Source organism: Sapajus apella, unplaced genomic scaffold (genome assembly GCF_009761245.1).
Source record: "Sapajus apella isolate SASKATOON/1434 unplaced genomic scaffold, GSC_monkey_1.0 scaffold37, whole genome shotgun sequence".
Taxonomy (NCBI): Eukaryota; Metazoa; Chordata; class Mammalia; order Primates; family Cebidae; genus Sapajus; species Sapajus apella.
Window position 1 is genome coordinate 18,964,778 of NW_022436977.1, and position 21,061 is coordinate 18,985,838.

Here is a 21,061-nt window from a genome sequence, read left to right on the forward strand (position 1 = left end):
GGACGGACTAACAGCTTGGATTCACCACACACCCGCCAAAACAGCCGCACCAGAAGAACAACGGAGCGTCGACCACTCATCCCCGGATCTGCTGAAAAGCGTCGACCACTCATCCCCAGATCTGCTAAAGCTAAGACTTGTGTGCTCTTTGCAGTCACCACCCTCGCCTCCTTAACCCATGTTGTAAACCCCCAGGGTAGACCCCCGCTTAGAGCCTACTTACTTTCAATGGGTGCTTACTGAAGGCTCCACTGGAGAATATGTTAGTGCTCAAACAGAACACGAATCCATCCTAGTCAACTCTACCCTTGAGCACTCCCCAAAAAGCCCCTAACCTTCTTCCTAGATCTTTGCGATATCGTAGGCCCCAAGATGAAAAACCCCCATCTAAGTCACTCCCTACCATGCTTCATGCAAGAGCTACCATTTCACCTAAAATAAAGAAAAACAGTTGGGCCTGTGGTAGTACACAGCAGGAAGAAGTCCTCCAGGGAAAGGGTCTTGACCTATGCCCAGGCTCTACCAGCCAACAGAAATGGAACTGTAAAAGCTTGAATGAGTACCTTTGCCCTCACTGGGGATGTGAGACCATCTTCACTATATCTGGATACACCAAAAACATAGACTCCTTCCTCTCCTTCCAACGAGCGTCCTCCCCAAACCCATGTTCTGCCACTGGCACTTGTAACCCACCCAAAGTAACTATACTCTGACAGTAGATGGAACACAGGAATTACCTGGGGCATCAGACTATATGTGTCAGGATGGGACTGGGGAAATATTTTTGCCATCTAGCACATGGCCCCACCACGACCCAACCGCCCTACAGGACAAATTGCCAAAGTCATGACCCCCAAAACCCTCAAAGTCCCTTCTCCTACCCTTCCTTCTCCTAACCTCACCCTTCCACCACATCCCCATCAGCGGCGACTTTTACCGTAGAAGATTTAAACTCCTAGATACGCTGTCTTCAACACACCACATACTTAACCAGTCCAACCTGAACTTGGGTGCAGACTATTGGTTATACTTTAACCCGCAGCCACCTTTTTACACAGGCTTAGCAGCACAGTTGCCTATAACCCCCTGGAACATCCCCTGTTCTGAAACCAAGTTCCACCTGACCCTGGGAGATCTAGGAGGAAAGGGTGAATGTTATCATTCCCCTAATTACACCCTCACTCACTCCCCATACAGACACTGTAATAAAACCCTTCCCTTGAGCTGTAATGGGACAACTCTCTACTACACTGCCCCAAACTCATCTTGGCTAGCCTGCACTTTCGGTCTTACTAACTGCATTTCCACTTATCAGTTCAACAATTTCTCTGACCCCGTACCGTGAAAATATCTACAATGGACAATAAGGTCCTACTGTTCCTAGGAGTTGTGTTTGGCTCTTGCCTCTTAAACCAACTGCTCAAGATAATCCAGTCAAGAATTAATTCTGTAAAACTAACGATCCTAAGATCCCAGTATGACCCATTAAACCAAACTGACCCAACAGTTGTAATCGAAGAATCAATGATTTGACTCATGAACTAAATAACAGGGGGAATGAGATAGGGACAAAAAATAACAACCACAACAACAAAAACCTTAAGCACCGCCAACTTATAGAAAAGCCACCTGGGCCCTGGGCGGACGTGTAGTTCTCAGAACCGTTATTATATTGTAATTCTCGGAAGTGTTATTTTCTAAGGTTAAAAGTTTCCACTGCTGCCCCCTTCCCTTGCAACGAACTGCTGACTTTAGCTTCTGTACAAACAGCTTGCCTTGCACAACCCCGGAGCCCCCCGAAACAAGGATGTGGTTTTGCAGCTTAAATACCTTACTCCGCCTGAGCTGGGGGCCACAGGTTGAAGAGACATGAGTCCTCCGTGGCCACCGGCAATAAAGACCCTGCAATTTGGCATACTTTTGTGTTGGTATTGATTTTCTTTGCTCGCTCTGGTACAACGATATCTTTGTCCATTAGAGACCATTCTAGTTCTTTTCCACAGTTCAGGAGTTTTAAATATTATTTTATCTTGATACAATATATAACCTTGTCAAATTGTTACACATAAATAATTTGCCTTTAAAAATAGGGAAAACCAGAAGGGAAATCTTCTATTGGCCTTACAATCTATCCAAGTCTCATGGAAGACAAAAAGCCTGCCTGCTTTCTGCATATAAAAGGCTGCGGCTAAGGGTTCTTCCCCCTGCTGGTTTTGTACCCAAGTCACTGCATAGGGCATGGATTTTCACTAAACTCTGAAGTCAAAACGAGGGCCAGAGAGCAGTACCACACTGTGGCTAGGTATAAGTTCTACCTTGGTGTCCATTTGCATGCCCTCTACTCTTCACCAAAAGCACTGTTTATAAATTTAAAAGTGGGATTTAACAGGCAAGATAATGGGATGAGTTTAGTGGGAAGATAATGTCAAACTTTCTGTATTCAGTCTCAAGGCAAGTGTGTGTTTGCTACTGAGAAGTTTATTAAGTCGTTTATGTCTACTGTCCCCCTTTCCTTTAATCATCCTGTAAAAGAGGCATTTTCTCTCTTTTTCTGCAGATGAGAAAACTGAGTTGCTCAAAGTCAGTCAAAACAGTTCTTGATGAAGGCAGATTCAATCCTAAATTTGCTGACTCTCAAACCAGTGCTTTTTGCACTAGAGTATCCTACCCCTCTGTACCTTGGATTCTTTCAATAATGCATGTGGACCTGCCATCCCTGAATTTATGTAGACATGTTTATAATTTTCAGACTTACAACATAACCAATTCACACCAACTTAGAGTAACCAGTACCCTAAGACGGGAAAAATGGAAAGCAAAATTCCTTCCTTCCTCCCTCCCTCCCTCTCTCTCTCCCTTTCCTTCCTCCTTCTCTCCCTCCATCCCTTCTTTACATTTGAGGAGGGTGTTTATGTATAGCTCAAAGGCAACTTTCCTATTTCTAGCACTTTCTATTTAAGAAAAATGTTTGTGCTCACTCACTCCACTTGTTTTTATAAATTTTTATCACGTCCCTTCTTGGCCTCTGACTTTTCACATGGTTCAAGTTTTCGCTTAACCGTACCTTGCCACCTCCAGTCCAGGGCAGACATGGCTTAGATTGACAAAACCTGTGTGACAGTTCATTATCATTGACTGCCCTACTCTAAAAAACCTGGAGTTAGCTCAACGCACAGGATTTGTTTCCAGCTCCTTTATTTAATCCCACGCATTATTTAGGTATATATAAGACTTTTCTCTGTTTAAGTGTAAGCCTCTTTTGGGTTAAGGTACAGTTGTATTCCTTTTTGCCTCTTCTTACAGCACCTAGTATCTAAAAACTCAGTGGCTAAACAGTAAACATTTACAAAATGAACAATTATGCCTTTGCCCGTACTAGGTTTTTCCATTTCTTCGGCTATTTTAACATCTTTTTTCTAGAAATTCTTCAATTTCAAGGTCTGGAGCTTTAGGGAGCCTTTGAGGTGTCGATTGCTGTTGTTTTATCCACAGGTATGGGTGCTATATTCCAGCTTACTTCTAAGCCCTGACCGACAGTCGCATCTTACTGGACTTTACGCCGTATAGCTTAGATAGGTTCATAGTTACAGGATTAATGCCCTGGTGCATGGTTAATAACCTATATCTACACAAATAAGTATTTTCAGGAGTGTTTTTCCATACTTCTCTCACAGACATTTGTATGCTATTTTTCTTCTCATTTCCATAGCCTGTGAGATCTTCTTACCATGTATTCCAGCATCCTGCTGTTTCATCGGTAAATTGAGTGTCAGATATAAACATACAGATCACAAGACATTCCCTCCTACAGATAATTTCACACACTCTTTATGAAAAAAAATAATCCAGATTCCAGTCAACACCAGGGCTCACATTTCCTTCCCTAAATAACTCATTTGTCTCTCCATTTGCCTGACACTAAAAAAAGATGGGTTATCTCTGACCCTTCAGTAAGCTGTAACTTCAACCTACCCTCATTTAAATTACCCAAATAGAGCAGGGCTACCGTTTTTATCCTTGCATTAACTAAAGAGAGTTCTCATTTTGTTTACTGTCTTAAGTAAAAGTAGATAGTACTATCAACTTGCATTGGTAGAAACTTCTTCTCAAGTAACGCAAATCCAAATATTCATGATAGAAAATGTATCTGATAATTGTTAGTGCCATTTTTGACAGATGTTCAATATGTGATAATGATCTGCTGCTTTGACTAATCCAGCCAAATCAGCAGCTTTAGACAGAATCCAAAGGGCAGTTTGGGAGCACTGCCAATATTTATCCCAAGGGATTTTAACAATATAAATCTTCAAATAAAGAGAGAGAGAGAGGGAAATGTGAATTATCAGACTATTTTTCCAATAACTGAGCATAGCATACCTAAAAAAAGAAAAAAAGCTGAACAGAAAACAAAGGCAAAACAAAAAATATGGCCAGTATAATCATCCGTAGGCTCAATATTTACCAGTTTATGTGCCATCTGAGCGATTTCCTTTCATCAACCATGCACATGGCATTTTTATTCCCTGGGGACATTATCGCCATGACAACTTTATCAGACTAAACAGTGAAATGCAGCTCTTGGAGCGATCTCAATTTGGGCATGGTTTAGAATATTATTTATGTTATTCTTTTATCAACATCCTTGGTGTGCCCAACAGGGATGAGAACATTTTTTAAATGACTATTAAAATCACAATAAAAAATGTAAAACTTTACAAAGAGAAAAGAAATAAGCCATCAGGCTAAAAAATGGGCAATCAAAGGAGCTATTGTGCCTGGCAGATGGAGAAGCAGCAGGTGCCGTGGTGTGACGGGACCTCGCTTCCCATCATGCATGCTCTACAATGATGCAGGCTGACAGGGAAGGGAATTAATGTGTTGGAGCAGGTACTTTCTGTCCATTAGCTGATTCCCAATACGTCCTCGCAGACTGCTACCCGTGGCTCTTTGATAAAATGGCTTACAGTGCACGGCTCCAAAAGTTATATTGGGAAGGACAGCTGTGAGCGACTCTCTCTTCAATGCCTCAGCTTAACAGAGTGTGAGTGACCAAGTAAACGCTTCTCCACCCCAAACTGGGATTAGTGATTTCAGTCTATGAATAAATTATTTGACTACAGATGCTATGAATACATTATGGTGACCAAGGGCCACAGGTTCTCAGTGTGGGGGATGGATGGGGACACTGTTGAGAATTCTCAAGGTAACAAATTAGCTTTCAAACAAATGAGAGTCTTGGAAAGGCCTGAGAGTATGCTCACCTCTCTGCTTTCAGAGAAAAGAAAATCCTAACTATGAAGCAGCCACCTGAATTGGTGGGTCAGTTTAGATAAACATAACACATTAGATGTGGTAAACCCAGATACTGTGAGGCTTTGTGATGTGTCAGGCTGGTTTCCTTTCTTTCCTTTTTTTTCTTCCCATTTTTTTCTTTCCTTTTTAATCTTGAGCTTATGTTCCAATTTTGCAATATGGTCACCTGCAAAAGCTCAAAATGAGACTGAAATAGAAATAGGTTAAAATAAAAATTTATACAGTTGATAAGATTAGCTCTTTCCAGATCTTTGTCCAGTAAACTAATTGAATTGCCAAACTGTTTATTAGCTTTGCTAAGACAACTGGATTAAGAAATGGTAAGCTTTTTGCTTTCTTTCCATTTACCAATCTGAACTGAAAAGCCAGGGCTGGCTATCCCACTCATTATGTGTAGTGATCAAAGGAAAGGAGATGAGCATAGATTGGCATTTATGATGAAAAACCAAAAATTTCGTACACATCAAAGGAGTGTTAGCAATAAAAGGACTCAATTTTGCCTTTCTCACCGTAAAATAGATGGGGGACATATAATTCTACCTCAATATCTCCTGTATTTTTTTCTGCATAGCACTTATCACATTGTTATGTATAAATAGTTTTCATTTAATATCTGTCAAACCCCACTAAATTTTGATACGAGGAGGAAAAAGATGGATATATCTTGCTTACTATTGTATATTCAGCACTTAGCAAAATACTGGTCCCTTGATAAAAGCTCAGTAAATATTTGTGGAAAGAAAAAAAAAAACGGAATAAAAGAAAGAGATGAATAATGTGGGGAAAAAAAGGAGAAAGGAGACCAAGGGAGGACCCAAAGGATGAGGAACAATCTTCAGCACCTCTCTATTTTTGTATGTCTTCTTTAGCACCCTCTATAAAAGCCTTCGACTCCTCGAGATGCCTAAACAATTCTACACTAAATGTTTTTTTAAAGGAGGAAGAAGAAAATACATCTAAATTGACAACGATAGGATAGATATCACTGAAGGGCATCTAATGACATTTAGCAATTCAAAGACAATAGCCAGGTATTTGTAGCCTTGGTTTGAAATCACTTTCATCAAGAGATGATGGAAATCTGAATATTTTAGTCAAACTGCAGTGGGGTTTAGCCTACTCAAAGACCATACCAAGAAAGTTTAAAATTATCCTTGGATGTCTTGTGGTTCTTATCACATATGTTTGGAATGAACATCTACATTTTATACTGCAGCACATTTTATTCAGATCAGATTCCTCTTTTATTCATGTCCCTACTTAAATCAAATATAAGTGTGTTGACTACACAGGATTACATGACAATGATAAAGTATGTTTTAAGAGACAGAGAGAGTCCTGCTATGTTGCCCAGGTTTGAGTGCAGTGGCTATTCACAGGCAAGTAGTGATAACATATTTTAAGTGTTGAAGTAAAACAGTGGATACTATGAATCTGGTGGGAATCATGCTACCAATGATAGTAACACCTAAACTTCAAAGCTCCTCATAGTTTTCAGAATGACTTAATATTATTTTACTTGAACCTTATTAAATCTTTGAGCACTTACTAGCCATGTCACACAGGTAATTACTTAACCTGTCCCTTAGTTTTCTCTTCTAAAATTATCTTATTAGGTTGACCAAAGAATAAATAAGATAATGTATACAAATACAATGCTCAACAAATGCTAACCATTATCATTAGGAAGCAGCACAAATATGACCAACTGCATTTCACAGATCATAAAAGAGTCTCAAGAAGTTAAATGATTTCACTGTCTGTTAAGTGGTGGCCTCAGAACTTTCATTTCAAATTCTGAAACCATCTCAGTTTGTACTATGCCAATTTGACTCTGAACTCTACTTGACTTTAAGACCTAAGTTTGAGGATGTGTGGCCCCATTGGAACAGCCTTCATTATAGGATCCTAGGGATAGCAACTTGGTACGGAGCCAATGTATCACGCCAGCAGTAGCAGGGTTCTGGAATGCCAGGCCTGCTAAATAGGTCACTCAATATCAAGTGCTTCCCAAAGCCTCCAGAGAACCTGACATTTTGGCTTTCCTTCTTTTTCTTTCTGTCAGTTTCAGAAGAGAAAAGCTTCTAGGGCTGAAATTTATGTGCTTTTGTGACTATTCTAGGCTGCTGAAACTGACAGAGGCTGAAACTGATGAAAGTAACCAATTTGCCAATTTCAGCAAAGGGACCACTTTGAAGGCAGAGATTGACTAAATCCATACCTTTCCACTCCATCAGAAAATTTAATTTTTTCCTTGCTTTAAAAAACTTTTGTGTTTCCTCTCAAAAATTATTTTGGACTGTTCTCTAGACACAATTCGAATTGGCCTGACAGTTTAAGCAGATGGTCAATTCCATAAAAATTCAATCCTATGTATTGTTTTGCAGAACTTCGTTTTACATTGAATTGACTAATCAATTTATCCAAAAAGGTTTCTAAAAAGTTGCAAACTGTGGAATCTAAATCCTGCTACTGTTTCGTTTTGATGCATTCTGTGAAAACCACATAGCTTTGATTTGCCAGTCAACAACCCCATCAAATCACTCCAAAAATCACTACTGCATTTTTCAAATATTTGATTTTGACAGTTTTTAACTGACACATCATAATTGTACATATTTATGGGGTACATATAATATTTTAATATATGTATACATTGTACAATGATCAAATCAGGGTAATTGACAAATCCATCATCTCAAACATTTACCATTTCCTGTGTTGAGAACATTCAAAATCCTCTCTTCTAGCTATTATTATACGTATATACATTACTGTTAACTATAGTCACCCTACTATGCAATAGAGCAGAGAAGTTATTCCTTCTAACTGTAACTTTGTAGTTACAGATTTTTGATTAAATCAAAATTCTTTGTAGAGGTTTAAAAATATACTAGGGGAAGCATTAGAGTCAGAGTATACTGGGTTCACGTTCTATTTACCAGTTGTATGACATTGTCCAAGTTACCTGCCTTTGATTCTTAGCCTTTTCCACTATAAAATGAGAAGACTGGACTGCAGTTGCATTTTCCAAAGTGCATTCTTAAGAAAACAACTTTCATGAGACATTAATAGGTGTAACAAAAGAAATAATGAGTAAGTAACTTTGGAAAACACTAGTTTAATATGTCTATTGACAGCAGGACTTCCAAGAGCCTATATTATCTCTAAATGTTTCATGGATATGAATCTCAGTCACAAATTTGATGCATAATAAAATTATGCTATCTAGATCTCAACCTGTCAAACTGATGAGAATCTTCTCTTCAGTAATATTGGGGTCATGGTTCTAGAATCTTCACAGATATGAATAGTCTACCTTGTCCTAAGTCATCAGTCCACAGGGTTTGTTTCTAGAGTGGTCTACATTAAGGATAAGCAAGCTTTCACTGTAAAGGACAAAACAGAAAATAGTTTAGGCTCAGCAGGCCATTTGCACTGTTGTAGCTATCTGCTACTTCTCAGTTCTAGCATTGTTTTGTACAAGTAGCTATACACAATATGTAATATGAACAAAACTTTTAAAAGCCATTTTAAGATGTAAAAACTAACCTAAGTTTGTGTCCTGCAGAAAAAGACATTGTGGGCTGGATTTAACCTGCAAGCTGCCGTTTGCCAGCCTCTAGTCTACATGGTTGGTTCCATGATGCTCTGTGCAATGCTTGCAAGATTCTACATGGTCTCATCTACCTGAACATACCCACAGCCATTCCTTCTTAGTGGTCCTACCATCACATCATCTCTATTCAGGGAATAGACCACAGGCTTGTTTTCTTCTAAGACCTCCAGACTTCTCTAAATGTGTTCACTACCTTTCACCACCTTCTGGAGCATCAAGAAATTCACAAGGAAATTAGTCTCCTTTCACATTTTGACAATAACTCCAAACATTCCTCCCTCTTTTTTCTGCTTTCCGTTCTTCATAACTCTCCCTGAGACAGTGAGAAGAGGACATAATTCCATGGGAGAAATTAGAAGCTACAGGATAAAAAATTAGGTAAGTGTCTTAAAACGCCATCCTTATCGTTATATGTATTATGAATCTGGAAATGCAATGCTACATTTTCCAAGTGGTTTTTACCATGTAGCTATTTTTTCGGGGCATCTTTTGGAAGAGTTTTCCAATGGCTGCACTTTGCGAAACAATGGCTTATGGGGTATTTAAGGTTCCATACAGCCTCGCTACTCTCACTAGGACCCAGTGCCCTGCAGGAAGAAAGCATCACAGATCAGATATGTGCTGATAGTGCTATAAATCTAGGAACTGTGTTTTATCTCCAGCCTTTTCTTTTTCTACAATAACCCAAAATTATCTCATGTATAGTAACTTTCGCATATTTGGGAATATGTTTTTGGTGTAATAAATGTCAAGATGTACATAGTTACTACTCTCCTATTGCCTCTGATGTGTTATATTACAGTTAGTTGGAGGTATGAATGGTTGGATGATGAATAAACAGGATTTCTCCACTTCAACTCCTTTTATCTTCAACTTCCGTTGTAAATCACTGCTTAGCACAATTGTCAAATATTTCTTTCTGTAGGAAATTAATTGTCTCCAACTAGATATCCCATATGGTCATCATAACTTCTTTATAAATCCTTAACCGGCACTCAGAAGAATGCCCTTAAAATGCATGTTCCCTAAATCTTTGGGTAGGAATAAAATAAACTAGAAGCAAACTCATTTTTGAGATTACTTCTTTGGTTTCTGTGGCATAATCTATTTCAGTTATCCTATCACTTAATTTGAACTATAATTAACTCTATTTTTGTTTGCTTGTGGAATATCTATCTGTTCCATTAGGCATTAAGGGTCCATGGAGTAGGGGACTATGTCTTTTCTCGCTCACATTTTGCACCCTATTATCTCTCATAGAGCCTGGCACTTACTAGGTACTCAATAAATACTGAATGAATTAATAATAAATAAATGATCCCTTCACTACAGAATTTCTTCCTCACTCTTTAACTTACTTTAGCACTCAATCCCCTGTATTACGTTGGTTTGTTACATGAAGAATGGTCTCATCTGATAGACTGTGTATGTCTTAAAGCAATAATTATTTGCTTTAAGGCAATCCCTATTCGCCCTCCGAGTCCCCTCTTCCCACCACCTATATATAGCAACAAAGCATCTGTGTCTCTTTCTGTGTCTTTATAGAACTCAAAGAACTCTCTACCTCCTACAACTACAACTTTGTGTAGTTGACTCCAAATGTAAATTTACTGTTCTGAACTCCCAGCATCTAGTTTGTTGATTCATTTATTTATTATTTATTCATTCAACATTTATTGAGTACCCACTAAGTATCTGGCCCTAAGAGAAATATAAGGTATAAAATGTGAGCAAAAAACGACATGGTCTCCCACTCCATGGACCTTAATGCCTAATGGAAGAGATAGATATTCCACAAGTAAATAAACAAAAATATAATTAAATATAGTTCAAATTAAGTAAGTTCTATGATTAGAATAACAGTCGTCCTGGTTTGCATATTGCTATCCTAGATTTAGTACTGAAAGACCTGCATCCCAGAAAGCTCCCCCAGCCCTGGGCAAACAGGAATGGTTGATCACTCCAAATGGGTAAAAACTGGATGCTGTGAAAGAGAATAACACTTTCATAGCCTAAAATAATACTTCCATAGCTTAGAAAACCTTTCTAAGGAATTATTTAAGCTGAGAACTGAAAGGTAGGAAAAAATAAAACCAATAAATAAATAAATAAATAAAGTCATATGAAGAAAGAAAGAAAAGGAAAACCTGGGCAAAAGAAATTGTTTGCAAAAAGCTTGGGATATTGAGAAAACTGGAAAAAAAAGCTATTTTAGCTAAGGCATATTGATCACAGTAGACGGCAAGTTGAGATAAAAAGTGAGAGGCAGGAATAACTTACATCATAGTTCTAGCTAAGAAGTCTGGTCATATCTAAGTATAGCAGAAAACAATCATCTAATTTTAAAAGGAGGCTTTCTAAGTTTTCACTGAGCCCCTACTTTTGGCCTAGCCCATGTCCACTTATGGCTACCCAAAAATATTAATAATTCTTGCTTTAAGACATACACAGTCTATCAGATGAGACCATTCTTGATGTAACCAACTGTAAACCAACCAAATTGAGTGCTAAAGCAAGATAAACAGTGAGGAAGGAATTCCAAAGTGAAGTAAATGGCTTCACCTATTCTTTCCACTTAAGGAATTTCTCAGGCTCTCCCTCCAAACTTTTGCTTCAAATTCCCCAACAGTCAATTTTGCCATTTTCATACAATGTTCTCATATTTTGTCTGTTCAATCTGAGGCCAATGGAGTGATAATCTGAATTGATAATCACTCTAGAGTTAATTTACAATTCTCTTCAGATGCAGGCTTTTGATTGGCTTCTCTTGACCCCACTCACGACATCCAGGGCAATAAGACATCCCCTTTCTACACACTCCAGGACTGCTTGAGTATTGGAGGTAAGACAGTCTAAGGCAATAATCCAAGGCATGCATTTTGCATCTGCAGATGCAGTCACAGCCCATCTACATGCTGATGTTTGAAACTTTAAAGAAAGTCCAGTAACCCTGGAAAACCTATGAGATCCTACAGACTTTGATTTCTGGCTGAGGTCTTATCTAGGAATGATGCATTTCATCAGGCTCCATTAACAACTCTGTCAAAGAGAACAGAGTTTTTGACAGACATTTTCATGTCATGGAGTGAATACTCTATCATAATGAGGGAGAGTGTGGTTGTTAATTGCTATACTATTAGCACAGGGAAATCAAAATTATTTGTCATCATTTGTCCCATGTGAAAAATACCCTCATTTAAATGTCCCGAGATTGCTCCCAACCAAGTCCAAGTATCAGAATTGGTCTACAAATTTGCCTTTGGTTAGTATGATAATGCGAATTCAACTGCACACCAAATCATTGTATTTATTAAAATTTATGATTGTGCATTAGTGAGTTCAGTAGTATTCAGGAGGTCTTGAAGCCATAACTTACAGCCTCAACTTCACCTCCTTCTATACATCTTACTTTTCTAAACTACAATTTAAATGCAGATGGCTGTATAAATTTCCACTTCTGACCTGAAATATTTTCAACAATGTATGCTATGATTAATTGGCACTTCAGAGCTCTGTTTTTTCCCTCGGGATTCTCTGCTTTTTATCCTGTGAGACACAGAGTGATAGGCTCCTCTCTACCAATACACATTCTCTGCAGCTCTCAAAAAGTAACATCTCACAGGAATGGTGGGCATTTAATCTTGATTCTCTATCACAGCATGTTTTTAAGTTATATCCAACAGCCAGCAAAGCTCTTGGTTTGTGAAGGCCACGCTCCCTGAGTTTTCAGTTCTCCATCGCTTTCCTTTTTGTTATTAAAGGTGAAACTCAGAATACCCATGTCTATCACTGCTGAGTGTTGACAAGCCACAAACACTGACATTGACAGTAGTTAAAAATGCAGCTGTTTTAATGCTGACATACTGCTGTCTTTGAGGACTGGTTGATATGTGTTCATTTATAATCTAATTGCATGTCCACTTTTAAAAATCAGCTCCCAGTGTAGAATGGATAAAAACACAATTACCAAATGATATGCGTAATCATTCAGTGCTGTTAGTCCTGGAAGGTGATATTGCAGTGACATTGAGAAAATTAGATCTATTCTTCATACAATTATATAGCTACACTTTCACTCGAATGCCATTCTAATTGGGACGGAGCATTGAAATGTGAAGCTGGGTGCATTTCACTCTCTAATTATCAGTGAGGAACTCATTCTTAAGATAGGTTTCTGGAAAAAAGACAGTTACCAGAAAGCTTTGATAATCCCAAATGTTCATTGTTGATTTCATGGCAGGTGAAGCTTGTTTTCCTCCTATAAAATTTAGATCACTACTGATAGCTCACTAGAAATAGAGATTTGAGTGAATGCTTGCAATTTACTTATTTGTTTTTGCAAGTAAAAAAATACATATGAAAATGCCTTCCCTATTTTTACTTCTGCATGCACTCTCAGAATGTGAATAATTGCTGCTCTATTTTACAGGGTGGCTTGGAGGCTCAAATTTTGTAATAAAATGTGTAAGCCACTTTGTAAAAGTAACATATAAACATGAACTATTACTACTATCTGTTATTAGGTTGTTGCAAAAGTAATTAACACCAGCTACAATAGTAATTGCACCTAGTTACTATTATCAGTTGTTAATATTATTGCTGTGATGATGATCATGATCATGATCAATACGTGTTAGGGCCTAACTTTATCAATTCATTGGCTTTATGGACCATGCGTGTAGACATTTTGAAGTCAAATCAGTATCTGCAGGCTTAGTTCAATTTGGTCCCTGTTGTATAAAGCAAGAGTTGTAGGGGTTCACTCAGGGTGGCAGCAAAAATATTAAAGGAAAAATATTAGAAAAAGCTTTAAGGAATAGTCACAAATCTTTTTGGAAGGCCAAAGGTTTACATAGCTTGTAATAATTAAATGAGTTGTACCAGCTCGTACCGTAAGGCATTAGGACAGTAAATACTAGAAATTGTGAAAGAACTTTCTCCACATAAGTCTGTTTACCCCACCTCCGCTAGCAAAACTTTTGATCATCGGAGTGAAGTGTGCCTAACTGCCTTCTACTCATGGGGTAAACAGAAGCTAATTACCCTCTAATGGTGTTTATCCAAAGACCCTTGTCCTTTGATGTACTAAATAAAAGCCTGGAGTACAGGCTTCTGGTGGCCAAAGTCAGCTGCCATTAATTTGAACACTCATCCTTCGAATGAGTGTTCCAGACACCCCAGCTCACTCTTCCACTGTATTCTGCGTTTGAGTGTCTATAATTCATCCGTCGCTGAGTCAGGTCTGCAGGACAGACCCACACTAGTAGTGACCCCGACAAAGAGTGTCTGGATATCTGTGTATTTATTAAGAATTCTCCTTCATTTCTTATTCTTGAAACCATACTTTTATAGAACAAACCACACACCTAAAATGACATTATACCCCATTAATTATTCTACTACTATACACTCTAAGAAGACAAGAACTGTGTCTCTTCATAGAAGGCATTGAAAAACATAGCTACAGACTATCTGAACAAATGAATTAACACCTTCATATCTTTTCATTCTTTATGAGCTTATATTACTTTATGACATTGAGTACAGCTATAAAAACTGCCTTAAAATCCTTGTCTACAAATCCCAACATCTGAGTTATCATAATGGTATAAGTCTTCAATACTTGTCTTCTTCCCTGAAAATTAGTATCTTTCCAGATTTCTAAATTTTAAATTATATTCTGGCTATCAGGAGAGCTTTTATGGAGACTCTGGATCATGTTATGTTCTTGCAAAGATTATTAATTCTTGTTTTTGTTGCTCTGGTGAGTAACTTGACTTGCCTCAAAGTAAAATAAAACTTTGTCTTCGGTGGCAACTCAAATATCAGTTCAGTTCTTTTATTGGTAGACTGGCTGTTTTCAGTCTTCCCTATGAATGTATAGTTCAACTGTGGTTGCCTCAATTCTGTCTTTTGGTTCTTTATGCCAGAAGTACCAAAGATTTCCACAGAAGTGTTAGCTGCTCTGTGTGCACTGCCTTCATCCTGCTCTCAGGCTAAAAGCAACAAAATATAGTAAACTCCTGCTATGTCGTTTCCTTCATGCAAAGGTTGACATCTCTGCACAATCTGCCTACTCTTTTTCACTCTATAGGGTCTTGAATTTTCCAGAGTTTATAGTTTAATCTGTATGAGGGTTTCTTTCATAATATACATGATAGATATTAGGTTCAAAAAGGTAATATGACTTGTCAAAATCCATAGAGCTGGCTTTAATGCTGTAGTCATAACCATAAAAACAAACACAGCAGCCAGGCACAGGGGCTCACACCTATAATTCCAGCACTTTGGGAGACCAAGGTGGGAGGATTACTTGAGGTCAGGAGTTTGAGACCAGCCTGGCCAACACGTCAAAAGCCCATCTCTACTACAAAAAAAAAAAAAAAAATTAGCCAGACATGGTGGCATACAGCTATAATTTCAGCTACATGGAATACTGAGGCATGAGAATGGCTTGAACTCAGAAGGTGGTGGTTGCAGTGAGCTGACATCGTGCCACTGCACTTTAGCCTGGGTGAAGTGAGACTCTGTCTCAAAAAAGAATAACGATGTATTAATAGATATTATCATTTTGTATTCTAATGCAAGATTTATTTTACCCTAGATTACTGTCTTCTCGGTCAACATAGCCTATTGTGAGTTGCCCCCTCGGTTTAAGCATACGCTAGAATAAACTTTAAAGATGTTCCAGTGAGTTCCAACTGCATGAAAAATGCTTCCGTTTGTTGCTGAGGTTTAATTCAGTTTATTCAGTGACACAATAATAATTCCTAAACACCTAATCAGCAGTTAGTGGCCACAAGAATGGACACATAGTGATATTAGATGACAGACCCAAACAAGTACCAACAATAAAACAATTTACACCCACTTCTCAATTTTTATAAAGTACTGGCCAATGAAATCTAAAAATCTAGGAATCACCACATCTCATCTTAGTGAGAAATTTTACAGGCCTAATTTCCTTTCTTTACAAATCGAAATGCTACATTAAATAATTCCTCTGGGCTCTCATTGCTCAGTGATTTCATTCTATTATGTCCACAATGACACAGATTACCATTTGGATTGCCCATCTATTCAGCTAGCAAGTCTAGAAAAGTAAGACAAAAGAAAAAGAGCAAAACTGAAAGTTTGTGAATCCATTGAAATGTATACGTAGCTTTTAGGATAATCACCAAATAATTTTTTCTTAATTTTTCTCTGTTTTCAGAATGCTATGGGGCTGCTGTGTAGATACAATCATAATCACTGTCTTCACATTTCGTTTTCTAGGGATAAATTTTCCTGAAAAAACTAGAGGTGACTGGCTCATTGCATGGAGGTTTCACTAATGCCAATGTTTTTTACTGGGAAATGGCTTCTTGTCTTTTTCTTTTCTGGTTGTTTTTTGCATTCCCTGAGGATCTGGTCATCAAGTGCTTATGAGTGATTGGATTGAAAAAACTAATGATGTAGGATTTTTTTTCCTCTGTGACTTTGCAAGCCAGGGATCCCCAGCCAACAACACCCAACCCAGGCCTCACTCAACCACGCTGGCATGCCCCAGCTTGCTTGTGTTAGCACTTGTACCTGCATTCAGCAGTTCTCAAGCTGTTGTACCATGCCCAAGAAGAATGAGGATACATGGGACATTGAAAAATGAGGAGGACAGAGAAGAATTTTATTGAGTAATGAGAACAGCTTTCAGTGGAGACGGGACATGAGGTTGGTCCTCCTACCTGAAGGTGAGAATGTTCCCCGTGTGGCTGAGTCTGGGGCCTTTTATGGACTCAGAATGGGGAGTGTGTGCTGATTGGTTTGTGAGTATGCAAAAAAGGTTAAAGCAAAGATACCACTCAAAGTTGGGCACAACAGTGTAGAAAGCCAAATAGGAAAAAGGAGGTATATGTAAAATAGGTGAAGGGTGGGAATCAATCAGAGGAAAGTGCACCAAATAGGAAGACGAGTTCTCAATCTGGTCCAAGGATTTCACTTGTAGCTTGGCTTTCAGGCTTTAAACTGTCTTCAGCTTGGAGGTGGGGTTTCACCAGGGACCTGCCCCTATCTGCCTAGGCATTTGGCTGCATCCTGCCACTCTCACTAAGAGCCCTGCTGATAAAAGAATAATGCATTTGCCAAATCCTAGGATTAGACTGATCACTCTAATTTACAGCCATGTACTTACAGGGATACAGTAAAATACCCTAATAACTTATAGACAATGGTATCCCTTTGAGAGTCAAATTGTAAGTTCAACATTTAGAGGATGAGTCATGCTATTCTCAGGAAGAGCAAAACTAGGATATATTCTCTAAAAGATATAATTTTTAAAACAAATCTAGCATTAGAGTAAACATTATTTATTGAATGCATATTCTTTGCTTGGAATTTTAGATATATTATTTCAAAATAACCTTTTGAACCAAAGGGTACTGTAATCTCTGTTTTGCAGATTAAAAAAAACTGACACTCAGAGAGGATTTATAATTTGTCCAAGGTCATTTGTCTTGCCAACATCAGTGTCAGGAATTAAATGTCACTTTGTTCAACTTCTAAGTTCATACACTCCTTTTTGGTTGTTATAAGGGCTCTCAGAAAGCTATAACCATTTGCGGGCATTTTTGCCCCCACAAGGAAAGTGACAACAGTGAGGTGTGATTTCTATGAATCTAGAAAAGGATGAGCCAGATAGCCCAATGAGAGTTTATCAGGCTTTTCCACGGCCTGAATATCACTCAAGTCTATTTCATCTTCTTTGCACTGATCCTTTGCATTCCAACTCTGGACTTCCAAACTATATAGGCCAAGCCCTTTTTCACGTCATAGGTGAAAGTCATAAAACACTGTGTCCTTGGCATTCTTACTTTGTAGGCACTGGCATTCATTCTGTAACTTATTCCAACCTTGGAATCTATTTCCCAGAAGGTTGCTTATCTTATCTGTGACAACTTTTTTCATTGCTTTTTGGAACCGTTATCCGTCTCTGCCTCTTTTGTCTTAATCTGAGCTCCAAGCCACAATCATTCTTCTCATGACATGCACTTCCAACCACTGGAGAAACAACCCATTCTGACCCAGGTTTACCTAAACCAACCCCTAAGACTATACTCACAGTGTCTTGTCCATGCTACCAGACTAATCCTTCTTAAACGTAAATCTCATCTTGACCTCTAGGTCTGTATCCACATTTATAAAACAAGATGGCTGAACTAGATGATCTCTAAGATTACTCTATGTTCTAAAACTGCATAAACTCCTCTCATATATAAATGTGCATCTTATTTTAGTGTTCTCTAAAGAGTGGGTGAGACACCAAGCTATGTTCTTTTAACATGCTTTCTTTTCAAAAAAATTTTACAGGAAAAAAAAAACAGCTTTTCACTCAAGGTGTCAGTTATTAAAATCTGTCACCATCCAATTTCAATATAGACTATTTAATCACAGAAGTTCTTTTAAGTGACCTTGTCATTCCCACTCCATTTGATTTGTTATAATTTACATCCTTCGTACTAGAAAAGAGAAGGGTTTCTCTCTGAAGATGTTTCCTGAGCTTAGTGGACCCATGGGAAATGTAGAATTTCTTGTGAAATGCAAACACTGTTCAATTTTATTTCCATTTTTAAGGTTACTGTAGTGACAGAATGCCCCAAAATCTTGCTGTTATGGCATTTTGTTTCAAGGAGTAATGGCTACAGGAAGATAATTTCAGAAAAGTGATATGAATGCGATATCAAAGTTTCCCAGAAGCTATGGTAGTGAAGCCTTGGTAGTGAAGTTATGCCACACTATCATCTCTCTTCAGCTAAGGATATTCTCCCAGGAATATGCATGGCTGGATAGCCTTAAACTTATTCAACTTGGTACAGAGGACAGTTTACCATGAGCTGATTCAGACATCCCATGTAAATATATATATTTTTATAACTTATTTCATCCTAATGCCAGGGTTGTTCTTTGATTTGGGTGATTGTATATGATTCAGTCATAGCATAGACCAAACATCAACTAGTCAATCTGATTAATAACTCTATGTCTTCATAGTTGACAAACCCAGCCCTCATACATGTGTGTAGAACATTAATATGTCTAACTTTAATATATATAACATTAATAATATGAAGAATCATTTTCAATTACTTGACATAACTTAAAGAGACTCACTGAACATCTCCTCATACAGATTTCAGGTTGCGAATATCACTTTTGTTTTGTTGTTGTTGTTGTTGTTTTGAGATGGAGTCTCACTGTCAACAGGCTGGCATGATCTCAGCTCATTGCAACCTCCACCTCCCGGGTTCAAGCCATTCTCCTGCCTCAGCATCCTGAGTGGCTGGGACTACAGACATACGCCACAATGCCCAGCTTTTTTTTTTTTTTTTTTTGTATTTTTAGTAGAGACAGGGTTTCACCATGTTGGCCACAATGGTCTGGATCTCCTGATCTAGTGATCCGCCCACCTTGGTCTCCCAGCATGCTTAGATTACAGGCGTTAGCCACCATCCCTGGCAGTGAATATCGTTTTTAAGTATCATCATCTCTACCGTCTGGATTAGACATTACAAATAAAATTTTAGAGAATGGTGATGTCAGTATTTAAGATATAACTTATGAAATTTAAAAATACTACATACATAAGGGCTGGCTTAAAGAATAGGAAAAAACTAAGTTTTCAAAATTGTGTTTCCCTCCTCAAAATATCAGATAGCTTAGTTGAATGCAATGTTTAGCTTAATTTCATTGGTTTGCTTACTTCTAAATTATTTTTTCATTTTTGTTTCTTAATTCCTCAGTGCCCTTTGTCCACCCCTTAACCTGTTTTAATTCTATTTGATTGAACTAAAATACCATCTTTTTCTCAAGTTTCTCTGACAAAAAGGTAGAAACTTTTCATAAACTCTATCGTTACTACTTCTGTGGTATTTACCACTCCTAGTGGTTTAGCTACTTTTATCATGTTTTGCTATTTTCTCTAATTAGACTGCAAACTCCTCAGACGGTCCCACTTCACATCCCCCATAACACAAAGCACAATGGTTGTGTTTCTGAGAGGTACCTAGAGAAATTAACATATGCAAGGGGTGGATATGGGAGCTGAAGGCTTATCCTACACTTTCTTAATGCAATCACATCAACCAATTGTATCAGGTGAACTCTAGGGTCTTAAAAAAAGTAAAGAGGCCTATTATTTAGGTCCACTGAGTAAAGACAAACTCCTAGCCCCAAATAAGAGTATTCATACTGTTCATGTTAAATATTTTATGGGTCCCCTTATTTTGCCCAAACTTATTTAGCTTTATGCCATCAGAAGCGGAATCTCACTTAGCAATAGTTTATTTAATCTAAGGCACATTCATATCAAGAAAGGGTCAAGTATGTTAAGAAACAATCTTGCTAACAGTAATTAAAATATTACTATGATCAGGGTTTTCAGATTAATGTAACATAGTTACCTTTGCTAAGTTACCTCTGATGCACATTTGTAAACAAACTTGGCTTTTTTTCCCCCTTCTTTTCTCATTTCCAAGGCATAGAAACCTCAAATAAGACTTGACATTTCCTAAAGACCTTAGCACATAGTATGTGCTCAGTAATATGTAGTCATTAATATATATGCACCATTTTTCATGTTGTTACACATGCATTCAATAATTCCTATACTAGTCAGTTGGTGCAAAAACAGAATGAGGGGAGTGGCCAAGATGGCCAACTACAGGCAGCTAGTGTGGGTGGCTCTCATGGAGAGGAAGAGAAGGGGCGAGTAAATACACCTTCAATGGAAACATCCACTGGGACTCACATTGAAACTAATCAAGGAAACAGCTTGACCCACAGAGAACACAGAAAAGCAAGGTAGGATGATGGCTCACCTAGGGGCAACATAGAGCCAAGGGAAGCTCCCCCACCCAGGGAAGTGTGAGTGAATGTGTGACCCTGAGATCCCAGGCTTCTCCTATGGATCTTTGCAGTCCTCAGGTCTGGAGATCCCTTTGTGAACCCATTGCACCAGGGACTTCAGTCTGACACACAGAGCTGCATGGAGTCTCAACAGCAAAGGTCTGCAGTCTCCGCTTCCATGGCACCTCTCAGGATAAGACCACTAGCTTACAATTTCAGCCAGCAACCAGTAGGAGTATTGCACCTCTCTGG

The 21,061-nt window shown here is 38.3% G+C and overlaps 1 long non-coding RNA gene across 1 annotated transcript; it reads right to left on the reverse strand.

Annotated features, from left to right (window-relative positions):
- Nucleotides 1-1,728: 1,728 nt before the first annotated feature.
- Nucleotides 1,729-18,933, reverse strand: LOC116564435. Its single transcript, XR_004274892.1, has 3 exons — nucleotides 18,921-18,933; nucleotides 2,979-2,981; nucleotides 1,729-1,939 (listed from the first exon to the last, which is right to left on the reverse strand). It is a non-coding gene; the product is annotated as an uncharacterized LOC116564435 (long non-coding RNA).
- Between the last annotated feature and the right edge of the window lie 2,128 nt (nucleotides 18,934-21,061).